This window comes from Adiantum capillus-veneris, chromosome 22, assembly GCF_014529385.1.
Source record: "Adiantum capillus-veneris isolate H3 chromosome 22, ASM1452938v2, whole genome shotgun sequence".
Lineage (NCBI taxonomy): Eukaryota > Viridiplantae > Streptophyta > Polypodiopsida > Polypodiales > Pteridaceae > Adiantum > Adiantum capillus-veneris.
This window is the reverse complement of record NC_140952.1, coordinates 34,177,120-34,191,861: the sequence shown is the minus strand read 5'-3', so window position 1 is coordinate 34,191,861 and position 14,742 is coordinate 34,177,120. Positions and strand designations below refer to the sequence as shown.

Below are 14,742 nucleotides of genomic sequence, written 5' to 3'. Positions count from 1 at the left end.
ACGAGCTCACAGCTGAAAATCACGTTTTTGCCTTCTCTTTAAGTAGTAAACTGGCCTCAGAGTGCCAAGTGTCACTCATTTGTGCATTTTCCCGCTTTAGACCCTCGGGTCTAAAAATATCTCACCTGCAGCCTCTGTTGATTTGGCCACAGAGTAACAAAATGATCCCCATGTCAAACCGCACGTAATGACGCGAAGACATTTTGCTGTCCAAAAATAGCAGTCCCTAAAATTTAGGAGTTTCTGCCATTACATTCTTCTAGGTCATCCCCTCTTTGTACACTGCAGCCACACCCAGAACTGAAATGTAGCCTATGTAGCAAAGGATTCCACTTTGGCTGGCCAATGACCCCACTTTGACTAACCATAGTCCTTGTCTAACCTTAGTGCTCTTTAGCCCTCAGGCCTGGACTCTTTCTGAACAGTTCCACATTGGCTATGCAATGCAGGGCAGTTAGATTTCCAAAGAGGTGTTTTCAAAAGGTAAAACAAACGAAATTTCCCAAAGAAAGAGAAAATAAACAAAAATGGAATTGCCACTAGCTGGTGACATACCCCCCTCTTGAAATCTCAAACGTCCTCTTTTGCACCTATATCGTACATGCTTACAGTGAGCACTCGGGTGTCCGGACATCGTGTCGACACATGTACGACACATACATGCTCACAGTCAACACCTCGTTGAAACATGTATTGCCTACGTATGAACCGTGTCCCAATGACATAGTGGAAGCGTCACACTCTGCCACTAAGTAACATGTATATCATTTCTTTCAGAAGCCATTGTCACACTGACAATCCATGTAGCTCTGAATCTCAAGGGGTCAAGGTGGGTTGCAAACCAAGGTTTTAAGTTCCCATACTTTTAGTGACTCTGCAAGTTCACTTTTTTCCATCCACTTGACATCCAGAGGTGAACAGCTTTTGAACTTTACCAAACAGCACCTTGCAACCTTGCCTTTTCTTTTCTTTCTTTATGTGCCAAAATCTGTTCCGGGACCAAGATCTCGTCAAGTTCCTCGACTTCCGGCTGATCTTCAGCTGGCATATCTTCTGGCACATCACCCACATAGGGTCTGAGAAGACTCACGTGAAACACATTGTGAATCTTCCAACTCTCAGGCAATTTCAGCCTTTATGCAATATCACTGATTTGCATACTGAGCATCGAAAACAATCTTTCTCTGCTCTTCATCTTGATCTTTGGAGATTAACCTGTGATCTACCCTTATGCTGTCACTTTTATTGGGCTGATTTGACCCAATTTTGGCAGCATAAGTGTAATAGAAACCTTCACAACCAAAAATCCACATATCTAAGTGATTATCCACGCATAATAGAGCACTTTTGCAAACCTGTCCTGAAAATTCAGCACGCTGAATTCTCTGTTTTTAGCTGCTAAAATGCTCCAGATCAATTGTATTACTGTCCTCTAGCTTCCTTGAAGCTCTTGGGACAAAAAGGCATCAAATAGAGTCAAAACCCTAATCTGCAGAAAAATACAGCATGCTGTATTTTCTTCTTTCGGGCTCTGTTTTGCGTGCGAATCGCACCAATTCGTAGCCTTTGATCTTCTGCATCAGTAGGACTACTTTCCCTTTGACTTACATGAGATTTCTCGCAAGAAATCTTGTTAAATCATCCTGTACGTGTTTTGAATTAGCCTTTAGCTAATTCGGTATCTGTATGAAATCATTTCAAGTGGAAGGAGTCTGTCCTTGTAACAACAGTGTATTCCACCACTGACTTGCATTTTTTTCCAGAAAAGTGGCAGCTTTCCTGACTCCTTCCAACAAATGCTTTGTCAAACTGTTCGAGGAAAGAGAAAACCTTTGTCCTCTCATCAAAGCCATTGAATGTGTCAATGGACTCACTGATTATCTTCTTTGTATTGCTTTAGCTTATCCATTGACTCCAAATTGTCAAAAGAGACAGTTTGCATAATGGATACACGTGTGGGAGCCATCTGTACTCCTTGGCTAGTAACATGTTGATGTCAAGGTGTCATATTCACTGATGGGATTGAAAAACCAGCCATACCCAAGTTGCCTTGTGACACCCCAAATTGACCTTGTGTGCCTTGAAATCCTGGGTGCAAACCAATGTTTGCATACATGGGGTTGGGCACCATGCCTTGCATACCCCTAAACACTGTTCTTGGCATGCCAAAACTGCCTTGAACTTGATGTGCTATTGATGAAGATTGTATAAACTCCATAAATCTTGGATTCTCCATCAATTGCTTGAACATGGTCACAGTAGTAACAATCTGCAAATCTTTCTCTGCTTGGCCTGAACTCTCGCCAATTTCATGTGCAGTTGGAATAGGCTGTCTATCCTTTGAAGAGGAACCCTCTTCCTTGTTGCCATCCATCCTGTATCCAAAGAAAGACTCCTAGCCTTTCTCACCTGTATCTAAAGAAAGACTCTTGTAGCCTTTCTCACCTGTAAATCCAAAGAAAGACTCGTAGCCTTTTTCACTTGTATCCAAAGAAAGATTGTCGTAGCCTTTTTCACCTGTAAATCCACTCGATCTACTTTCAAACTCTTTGTGTTTTCAAGGTCATCCCAAACTCTCTCTGTGTCTTTAACCCAAACTGACCAAGGCTCACTTTTTGAGGAAAAAGTGATTTAATCCCGTCGATGGAACCATGTAACCGGCCTGTTAACTTCAAAAAGGGCGGTAGACTTTACTTCAAACTTTGATTTAGCTTTCACCCATTATTAGTCGTCTATTCTACCTGTGCTATAATGACACAAGAGAGGGGAATGGGATACAGATGCTAGAATGCATCTGTATGCGAGTCAGACACTAGATTGGCCCCTAAATAGGCGCCCCTTTCGGTATTTCTTTATACTTTGAGAGGGTAAATTTACAAAGTAGAGTCCTGGTGTAGCCTGCTACTACAGTCACTTTCACTTTCATACGACAGTAGTTTACAGTTGGGCTTTGGTTTGGTCGGTTCACATTTGGGCAGAGACACGTGGCAGGGTGGTCTAGTGGACATCGTGGCTAGGTCACCACCGCCACCCAGTGGGGATAGACTTAGATGATGTTCTTTATGAGCCGTTGGTGGCTCTTGATGATGGTACATATGAGTAGTCATTTTGGGCCAGTGGCATCATCTTGTACGGAGTTATCTAGAGTGGGTCTTTACATAGAGCACGTCTTCACCATCCCAGCACATCTAAGCCTCGACACCCCCATTGTACCTGTGAGTCCTGGGCTGGAGCTGTGTGTGTTGCCACGCAAGAGTCTATATCAGTCTTTGAGATAGTCGAGTCATATGTTCTGGTCTGCTGTTGTGTCTTTGTGAGCTCTGTTGGCGTCTATTGTTTCTTTTCTGTTCAGTCTGAGATTCAGTTGAGTGAGATTGTCACACACATTGCATTGAGGACCACCCATTGTAGAGAGCACGACACATTATCCGCGCTACAGGTGCTCTTATTTTGGCGATCACTGTGGGACCTCAAAGGAAGTCTCACTCTTGTGGGGATAAAATCGTGAAGCTAATCGGTTGTTACCTGGCTCTGCACACTTGCTTACACTGTGTAGATAGTCTGCAAGTCTGGTCCTCTCTCGCCCTGGTCCAAGTCTTGGTCCTCGTCCTTGGCCCTTGGTCTTTGGTCCTGGTCTAGTCCTCGCCCTGGTCCAGCCCTCCTCGTCCTGTCTTTGGTCCTAGTTTAGTCCTCGCCCTGGTCCAGCCCTCCTCGTCCTGCCAGCTAGGTGGTCTAGTCACTGGTCGTGGACCAGGTGGTCTAGTCACTATCCTCACTTGTTCTGTGTTAGACCTGTGCTGTTCACTGTTCATTGCATGACACATACAAGGCGGTCAGTTGAGCGTCAAAGCACATTACTGAGCCCTCTGAAGCACTATAAGAGAAGACGCCCGGTGGTATCTAGTAGAAGTCCATTAACCTCATCAACCTTACCTCCACATACGCCATCCCCCATTCCTTCATCTCCCATTCCTTCATTCCCCATTCCTTCATCCGGTTCCACATCTTCCAGATCACCTTCTCGAGTAAAGCTCTCTCCTATTCTGCTACAACAAGGGGCCATGGAGGCGTTGGCTAGCGTGTTGGCCAAGGTAAACATCAAGTTCCCCACCTTCAAAGGACTCTCCTCGGAAGATGCGGACGACCATGCATGGAGGTTCGTATCTCTCTGTAGAGGACGTGGTCTTAACAGGGAAGATGCTTATCTGGTACTTTTTCCATCCACCTTGGACGGCTTAGCAGACAAATGATACAGCCAGTTTGCAAAGAATCATTTTGCAACTTGGGCAGACTTAAGACAACAGTTCTGTGCAGCTTTCAAGCCGGGTGACTACCAAGAGAAAGTGTTGGATGAGTTGGCCAACATGGTGCTCCAGCCAGAGGAGACTTTTGCGGAGCTTATGACCAAAACCAAGTCTCTGGTTGCCAAGCTTCCCCAGCAACCCGATGAATTCATGGTTAAGAAGTGGGTGGAGAAGGCGCTTCCAAAAAACTCTCAGCAAAAACTCCGGGAGAGCCTCCGACCTGACGCCACTCTGGAGGAATTCATCGCAGCTGCTACTAGAATATAGGGGGCTAGGAAGCTGTTCAACAACTCTCCTCACATAGATACTCCCTCTGTGTTCTCCGAAGGAAGTCCTGCTGATCCTTTGACTTCCTTGCGCAGGGAACTCGAAGCTCTCAAACTACAACGCGCCCTCCAAGAAGAGAAATCAATCTCTCTGAGACAAGAGAAACCATCGCACCTATAGGCTTTCGATCAAATCAAGAGAGAACTAGAAGAGCTTCGGTCTCAGCAGGAGACCAAAGCTATGGTATGGTGCAGCTCTTGTCGCTCTCTTGGACATCCTCCACAGGACTGTCCCCTTCGGGCTTATTGCCACTTCTGCGAAAAATCTGGGCACGAAGATAAGGATTGTTACTTTATCAAAGGATTGTGGAAAATACAAAAAAATCTAGGTCCTTCTCTCCAACAAGGGCTAGCACCTGCATCCAACATGGTCTCACCCTACGGCCATCAAAACCCGTTGCCTCCTCTGCTGACAACACCCCCTATGCAGCAAGGCATGCACAACAACTTTGTACCCCACAGCTTTTATCATGCCAGTACTCCCTCAGTTCCCCAAAGTTTCTACACCTCAGCCTCCAGCACCATGCAACAACAAGAGCAGCGACCACCTCGTCCCCCGTTTCGTCCGTCTAATCGACCAATCCTATGCTACAAATGCGGTGAATATGGGCACCAAAGTAAGTGTCCTTTACCTAAAGGGTCTCCTCCTTGCAGACATTGTCCGGAGTCTAAGGACCACTACAGTAAAGATTGTCCCAAACAAAGGGCATCCTTATCTTTAGGCCCAAATCAAAATCAACAAGAGTTTACATTCCCGAAAATCAATTTGATCACAGTGAACACCACCCCTCAGCCAGCACCTGCTACACATACAGTTCAGCCACAACAAGCAGCAGAGCCTATTGGGGTGCTCACTCGAGCACAAAGAGCAGCCCTGGGTTTAAGTTTGCCAACGGGACCATCCGGTCCAACGCTTCAGCAACCTGTTCAAAATGTCACATCCGTAAGTGGTGCAAAGAATAGGCCAATCTCTATGCTTTCGGACATTGATGGAGCCTTCCTGGCAGCAGTAGCTGACTTGTAACAGGTCAAAGTTTTCGAGGAGGCCCAGGTTGTAGAAGCTAGGCCCACAGCGGAAGCAATCTTGAAGAACACCTTTCAGCAAGTGTCTCTTTATGAGATGCTCCGGCTAGATGCAACCTTGAGAAGTGACACCCTCTCTATAATTCAGTCTTTGTACCCTGGTACAGGGCGTACTGGCGGGCACCTACATGTGTAGCCCCTGGAGTCCTACATGATTTCATATCCAGCTGCTCCCCTCACCGACTATAAAAGTCCATGTCTTACTGTATCTATTCTTGGGCAGTCATTCTCAGGCGTCATAGTGGATGGTGGGTCTGGAATCAATCTAATGCCTGAATTTACCATGTTAGCCTTAGGTCTGCAGCCTACTCGCCCTGCTCCGTTCACTGTTACATTGGCAGACCAGAGGACAGTCTATCCTGTGGGCATAGTAGAGAAGGTGCCTTTGAAGGTACAAGACTTCACATTTAGCTTGGATTTTGTGGTGGTCAGTCTTCCTCAGGTGGAGGGAGGATTTCCTTTGTTGATTGGTAGACCATGGTTGCAGCATACTAAGGCACTTCATGATTGGGGAAACGACGCCATGTGGATACACACTCCTGGCTCCCAAATGCAACCAATCCGGCTTGAAGGAGGGATGGATCCAGTGGCTCAGCACAGCTCATTGTCAGTACAGTCCAACCCTGATCCTGAGCATCCCATCCCACCTGACGGGTCTGACGAGGACCTGCTCCAGTGGTTGGAAGCTACCACTTCGATGCCATGCTACATGGTCTCTACTCAAAACTTACCTGTGCCGCCAGTAACACTCTCTCTTCAAAATCCTCAGGAGGACACAGATATCCAAAGTACTACAGCAGACAGTACAACAGTTGAAGAAGTAAGTGTGTCAGCCCCAAATTCTCATGCTTCGAATGACCCGCCGATGGAAGCCCTCGATCTTGGGGAACCTATAACACACCACCGAAGGGGGAAGAAATCTCCTATGCATGCACTCGCCAAAGATTTCCCCCTTCCTGGAGCATCTCCCAAGTCGGACCCCCTTCAAAAGCACTCTGTCATGACGTTTGCATCTGAAGATTTACCCTTCGAGGAGCTCCCACAGGGATGGTTACAAGAAGAGTATGTAGAGTCCAATCGATCAAACACCTGCACATGATGTCTTGAAGCTCCAAGAGGCAGCTCACCTCTCATCTTCACAAGCACCCTCTCTAGCTACACTCCCGGACCCGGTCAGAGAAGTCAAGCTGGGAGATCCTAACCACCTCAGCACGTACTGTTAGCAGCTTGGTTATGGGAGCATCCCGCATTACTAAATCAGGTAGTCTCTTTTATACACTCTTTTAAAGATGTTTTTGCTTGGTCCTATAAGGATTTAGAGGGGATTCCACCAGAATTGGGTGTCCACACTATACCTCTGGTTGAAGGGGCTAAGCCTGTAAGAGGCCGAGCTTACAAGCTCAACCCGAAGTATGCTGAGGCGGTCAAGGCAGAGTTAGAAAAAATGCAAAAGGCAGGGATCATAGTACCTGTGGAGCACTCTGAGTGGTTATCACCCATGGTGATAGCGCCTAAGAAGCAATCCAACAAAATCCGTGTGTGCGTTGATTACCGTGCTTTGAATAAGGTAACTATCCCAGATGGTTTCCCAACACCTTTCACTGAGCGTGTGCTCGAAGATGTAGCAGGGCATGTATTGTACAGTTTCATGGATGGGTTTAGTGGATACAATCAGTTGGGCATCCATCCAGGTGATCAGCTGAAAACGACGTTTGTGACTCCCTAGGGTATTTTTATATACACTCGAGTGTCTTTTGGGTTGAAAAATGCCCCACCTTCTTTCAATAGGACTGTATATCTCATCTTTTGTCCTCTGCTTACGGATCACCTTCGCATCTTCATGGACAATTTTTCGACCTTCTCAGGTGCTCAATGTTCAACCCCAGTGGAAAACCTAGAGGAACACCTCGCTCAACTCTCTGCTGTCTTCCTCAGGCGCAGAGAGGCATGCCTAAAGCTAAATCCTAACAAATGTCATTTTTTGGTTACTGAAGGCACACTTCTAGGCCATGTGGTGTCTGCTAAAGGTTTAGCGTCTGACCCAGAGAAGATTGTGGCAATCTTAAAGTTACCACCTCATATCAACCCAAAAGGGGTACATAGCTTTGTAGGCCACACAGGGTATCATCGCAGGTTTATACACATGTATGCATAGGTGGCTCAACCCCTAACCCGCCTAACCAGTGCTGCCTTTCAATGGTCAAAGACAGAGGATGAAGCTTTTGCATACCTTAAAAAACGCCTCACTGAAGCGCCTATCTTAGTAGCTTCCGATTGGTCTCTCACCTTTTATGTGTATACAGATGCCAGTCAACTGGCTGTGGGTACGGTGCTAACTCAACCTAGTGATAGCCGTTTTTCGGCTATCCGTAATTGCCATAGTGAGTTAATCCACCCTACCAAAATCATCCAAACACTGTGGCTATCTCTACCATTTCACTGTATATAGGTGTGTGTGAGTTAGGGGACTTTTCCCATATCTTCTTAAAAACCCTCAATTAGCTAATCACTGGGCTAGTTGAGCCAAAAAAATAAAATAAAAAATAAAATAAAATTATAAGTATATTATGGCCCACTTGTGTGTAAATAATTCATTATATATAGGGCCTAAATAAAAAGATTTTTCATAATTATTTTGGTATTTATTTAAATATTTTTACCTATGGTGTGTTATTTATGCTATGTACATTGACTCACCATTACCATATTTTTTCTTATCATTTTGCATACTCTTTATTCCATATAAAAATAATTTCATGGAAGCTTCTCTTATTTTTGGTGTAACTTCATCCCAACAAAAATAAAAAAAAACTAGTTCTATATTTTTTCACTATTGTGATTTTTTCCTTCCTACATCTATTCTCTATTACTCTCATAAATTAGACCACAAAAAATATTCATCTTTTTATGGTAGACTTATAATGAGAGAGATTTATTTTGACCCCTTTATATTTTTTCCACCTATATTATTTATATTTGACATGTACATATTTTTTTTAGACCCCTCAATATTTGATTTTCTTAGTTATACTATTCACTTATATCATGATCTCAACAATATCTTCAATTATAGACCTACCAAATAAGATCAAGGGTATATGGCATGCATGCATGCACTATGGGGGGGTTCACTCTTGGAGGTATTCAAAAGAATCATCCAAAGAAGAACCTCACAAAGACTTTGTGCAGTGGAAAAAAACAGTCGGTTTTGTTGAATTTTTAAACATCACATGCTCCTCGAATTTGAAAAGGTGATACAAACAAAGTTGTAGCTCGTGGGCTGAACTTTTACCTTAACTTTTTTCATATTTTTTTGAGCTACGAACTGCGAGCTATGATTTTATTGGTGGACCCTAGTTTGCCCATGCTATGCAGCCACACTCCCTCTTCCACTTTATCATTTTCCTCTTTCACACACACTTCTCCACTCATCATCCCCACCTCTCTCACCACTCCTCTGTGCACCCTACTCACCTTCTTCTCAACCTTGAAGAATAAGAGAAACCATGGTGAACTCATGTCTCCTGCACACACTTCCATTCCAAAATTGATCACCTAGTCTCATTTTTCCTCTTCCATATTACCCATATCTATCAAGAAAACCACAAAATTCAGCCTCTTCTCTTGAAAGACAGCACCATGTTGATTGATTACTCATATTCAATCACCTTGGCTCTCAAGGAAGGTCAAGAGTGCAGAAAAAATGTACCGTCAACAAGCGTCAAAATTGACCCTACTCAAGACACTTGGAGCATCAACATTGTAGGAAATCCATATTTTCTTACCTTTTAAGAGTTTTTTCTTCCTTGTTTGTATCCTATATGGATACTTCCATTGTAAATATCCAATTCCATTTGTAAATTAATAAAAATACCAACTCTACTAATTTACTAATACTAACCTACTATGAAAAGTCCTATCACCTCCACTTCTCTCCCCTCTCTCTTCTTCATCTATCCCCACCAACTTCTTGATAATTCCAAGCAAAAGAAATTAAATAAGTGCTGAAAATCTAACCCAACCATGGTTAGAGGAGTAACCCTAGCTCTCAAAATTGCTATAAAAGGAGGGTGTAGCTAGCACAAAAAGGGGGGGAGCCATAAGCAAGAGCACTATGCTATAGCTTGAGAAGCCAAGCTCAACCTCTCTAGAAGGAGCTCTTGAGTAGAAGCTCATTGTCTTATGCATATGCAATTGTTGTATTAGGGGTGATTAGCAAGGGAACTCTATGCTATTGTAAGAGAGAGTGATCATTCAATTGAGAGTAGGAAATCTATCATTTCTCCTATTAGTGTAAGCCCAACATTTGCTGAATCAAGGAGGGTGGATTTGGACTAAGCTTAGATACTTTGTCTCTCTTCCAACGTAAAGTAATGGACAACAATGATGTGTAAGTGTCTTGGTGTTTTTTAAGTTCTTGATAGCTTGTCTTTGGGTGTTGTCATCAATTTAGCCATAAATTCCACATACTGTAAGAGGGCGACAGGGTGGAGAGGACTCCCTTGGCCTTAAGACAGTGATTGGGGTGGCTTTTCTTGTGATGTGTTGTGGTGTAATTTACTCAAGCTATGTTGAACAAATACTAATCTCACTTTGATTGGTCATGACAGATTTGTAAGGTGTTAATGCAACAAGCATCCCCTCCCCCTTCTCTCTCTTTCTTATATATATAATTGTGTTTGCTTGATCATTGCCGATACATTTCAAAGCAGCCCGAGCACCATCTCTCTCTCTCTCTTTACGCGTCCTAGTTCGCATCCAAAAGTAGGTGGTGCCCCAAATTTGTGTAGGGTTAGGTTGCGGGTTTGTGTGTGTGTTTGTTGTTTTTTCAACCCCAACCCAATTGAGCAGCACGGGAGCCTAGAAGGGTGCTTAGAGGCCACTCTTCTTGTTGCCCGCCCCGGACCGTCTCACTAGTAAGGAGTATAACCTGGATCGCCCTGTTCACTATGCAAGTCGCCTACTCACCAAGGTAGAGTGCAACTATAGCACCACAGAAAGGGAAGGTTTAGCTATTGTGTATGCGCTGCAAAAATTTCGGCACTACTTATTAGGGGTCCACTTCACAGTTATTACTGATCACCATGCCCTGCGATATCTGCTCAACAAGCCGCAGGTTGCAGGTAGAGTATGGTGATGGCTACTCTTATTTCAAGAGTTCGATTTCGAAGTGGTACTCAGGCCCGACAAACATCATGTCCTTGCCGACCACCTTTCTCGCGTTCACACTGGTGAAGAAGCAACAGGGGTAGCTGACAACTTTCCTGATAGCAGTCTCTTTAAGGTGGATACCACTACGAAATGGTACGGCGATGTTTTGCATCTGCTTTCTACTGGCCTCTACCCAGAGAATGCTTCTCCCCTGCAGAAGAGACGCCTGTTGCTGAAGTCTAGGCCTTTCACCCTAATTGGGGGCCAGCTATACAAATCAGGGCAGGATGGTGTTCTGAGGCGGTGTGTCTCCCCTCATGAAGTCGAGTATATTTTAGAGGATGCCCATAGTGGTCCCACTGGTGGCCATTACCCTGGCCATATTACTGCACAAAAGATTCTCCAGTGTGGCTTATGGTGGCCCTATATTTTCCGCGATGCAATTGCCTATGTAAAGGTATGTGATGTATGTCAGCGCTGTGGCCCTAAACCAAGCAAACAATCAAACCGTCCTCTGCAGGTCTCTATGGCATGGCAACCCTTTGAGAGATGGGGCATAGATTTTGTAGGCCCAATTACTCCCTCTGCCCAACCCGGCAATCGGAAGTATCTCTTGGTGGCTACCGACTACGCAACAAAGTGGGCAGAGGTACTTGCAACAACGAACTACACTCGCACTACGGTAGCCAAGTTTCTCTACGAAAATATTTTGTGCAGGTTTGGATGTCCCTTGGAAATCACGAGTGACAGGGGTAGTCACTTTGTGAATGAAACAATTTCTACCTTGCTGGCCAACTCCAAGATTTTTCACAGAAAATCTTGTTCCTATTACCCTAGAGCAAACGGGCAGGCAGAGAGCACTAATAAGGTTCTGATAGCACTCCTGCGGAAAGCATGTCATCTTCATCCCTCGACTTGGGGCTCAAGCTATCCACGGTACACTTTGGGCTTATCGAACTTCTTTCAAAGCCACAACCAATCACACCCCATTTCAATTGGCTTTCGGTTTGGAAGCGATAGTACCTTTTGAATTCAACTCAGGATCCCCACGAGTGGGGAGTCTTCGTGCCAATGGAAATTTGGTCGGCATCTGTCTCTCGTCTTTTCCTTTTGGAGTTTGGCTTCACTGGCTCTAGAAGCAGAGCAGCTTCGTCGTAAAGCCTGGCATGATCGCCATCTCAGGAAGCCGAAAATAACGCAAGGAGCACTGGTCCTACTTTATCAGGCCAAGTTTCTGAAAAAAGCAAAGAAGTTGGTCCCAGCATGGCAAGGACCATATAAGGTGATGGAGATTCTACCCCACGGCGCTGTACAATTAGCCACTCTCGAAGGAGTTACGTTGCCTTTAGTCAATGGATCTCGGATAAAATGCTATCATGCTTAAGTTGCCGCTCAAGGGTCTAACCAAGCTACATCAAGTGTGGAGTTTCGCCGATTCCTGAACATTTCAATAACCAAATCATCCTCCCCTTAGACAGCTCTCCTTCTGCAGACTCTGTTAAGCTCAAGGGGGTTGATTCTAAATTGGATCAACTCTCTCCTTCACTCTCTGTCTTTCTTGGACATAACCTAATCCCCTCAATCTCTACTCAATTCCTTTTCTTAGCTTTTGCCTATCAAGTGAAACTCAGTTCTTTGGTATGCATAAATGCCTCTGTATCTTTGAGTGAGGTAGTTATTTATGAAAGATTCGCGTTTTATCTGCCACTTCTGAGTACCTCGAATATATCAATGCGTTCTATTATCTGGTTGTAGCTAAATCTTTAAGGTCTCTGGGTTAGTTTTCTAAGCATTAAAAACTCCCTCCTTATTTTTCTATTCTCTACGTTGTCTCTCCTCTCAACCCCATCCCGTAAGCCTAATCCCCTGAGCCTAATGCTCGCCCTAGCGCTTTCCCGCTCTCCTCGCCTGTGCCCCTTACTCTTGCCCTCGTCCTAGTCTTGGCCTTCCTCATCCTTTCCGATTCCCTCGCCCTAACCCTTCCCTTCCCCCTTTCCCCCTCGCCCTCGCCCTTCCCATCCCCTCGCCCTCTCGCCCTCGCCCTAGCCCTAACCCTCCCACCCCCTCGTCCTCACCCTCTCCCCCTCCCCTAGCCCTAACCCTCCCCCTCCCCCTCTCCCATCCCCTCGCCCTTTCCTCACACCCTCGCCCCTCCCCTAGCCTAATCTCCCCACCCCCTCACCCCTAGCCTAATCCCCCCACCCCCTCACCCTCGCCCTAAAACCTCCCCCTATCCCCTCGTCCTTAAAAATCCCCCTCACCCTCTCGCCGTCGCCCTAAACCTCCCACCCCTCGCCCCTCGCCCTAGCCCCCTCACCCTCTCGCCCTCGTCCTAACCCTCCCGCCCCCCTCTCGCCCTTGCCCTTTCCCATCCCCTCTCACCCTCGCCCTAAACCTCCCCCTCTCGCCCTCGCCCTAAAACTACCCCTCACTCTCTCGCCCTGGCCCTAATTCTCCCTCGCCCTCGCCCTCGCCCATCCCCTCGCCCCTCACCCTTTCCCCTTGCCCTCGCCCCCCCTCACCGTCTCGCCCTCGCCCTAACCCTCCCACCCCTCGCCCTTTCCCCCTCGCCCTCGCCTCTCCCAACCTTGGCCCCTCACCTTTCCCTCTCGCCCTCGCCCTCGCCCTCCCACCCCCTCGCCCTCGCCCCTTTACCCCTTGCCCTCCCCTTTTCCCTCGCCCCTAGCCCCTTCCCATCCTCTCGCCCCTTCCCCTGCCCTGTTCCTCGCCCCTAGCCCCTCGCCCTGGCCCACTCTCGGCCTTGGTCCTCGCCCGCCCCCAACCTTGGCTTGCGCAAAAGCAAATAACCTAATAAAGCACAAAAAAAAAAAAAACTGGAAAGCTACTTTAGCTTCAACTTAATAGTAAATCAGTCTCCACTTCTTCATATCAGAAGCGCCAAGAGTTTTCACAGTCTTCCCAGCGCCAGGTGCCTCCGAAGCTCCTGCGCCCTGCTACTCCAATTTCTCACTGGAAGTCTCCGCACAGTTTAGTAAGATGGTTCGTACTCAAAATAGGGAAAAGCATCTACAATCAGAGGAAGAGTCCTCTGCATCTCGGGATAGCTCTGACAGTAAATCAGACTATACTCCTAGTTCAGAGCAGATTTCAGAGGAATCTTCACAGGAAGATTCACCGCAGTCAGTCACTGCTGACAGAGTCACCACTCTCCAGGTGCCTCGTCCGTCTGGTGCCCTCTCCAAGGTACCTTTAATAATGAAATATCATCTACAAACTCCGAATCCAGCACTCAAGGATGTGTTCTCTCAGCAACAACTGATGCACTTGGGTCTTCAAAATTTGGCTCAGACCGATTTGTCTGCCAATATCTCTACTGCCAAGCTATGTTCCCTCTTGCTAACTTTTCCAAAGCTGAATGATACTGCACTTACAGCAGAGGATATCGGATAGGCTATGGGAATATTGACTGTGCTGGCACTTCTGCCCGCAACAAAAACCTTCTCGAATCCACTATCACAGGAGTCAGCAACTGTATTCAATGTTACAGTATTATTTTTTACTGCGAGCACTTGAAAGAACAGGGGTTCCATCTTCTCCAGGTTCTCCAGCAATATGCGATGCTCTATTTTGTCTCTACCACTGCCTGCCATACCCATTTCACAATTTGCTGTTTATAGCGCTATAGGACAGGGCAAAGCGTTTTCGGACTCAGCGTAAAGGCAAAGCGGAAAGGTTCAATTGCTATGCAGCGCCTATTATGTATTGGGAAGTACAGATTATGCAGCAAAAGACAGATGCAAAAGCAGTTCTCACCCTTCAAGATGATCCAAAAGAGCAAGAACGTTCCAAAATGGCCAAAGGGAAAGGCATCTTGCGCAAGAGGGCAAAGGTACAAAAAGATTCATCTGAGCAGCTGG

General features: G+C 46.0%; 1 protein-coding gene across 1 annotated transcript in view; it reads left to right on the top strand.

The window, feature by feature from the left end:
• CPI1 (cyclopropyl isomerase) overlaps positions 1-14,742 on the top strand; it is a 77,247-nt gene that overhangs the window by 24,282 nt on the left and 38,223 nt on the right. The gene's annotated exons all lie outside the window — the stretch shown is intronic.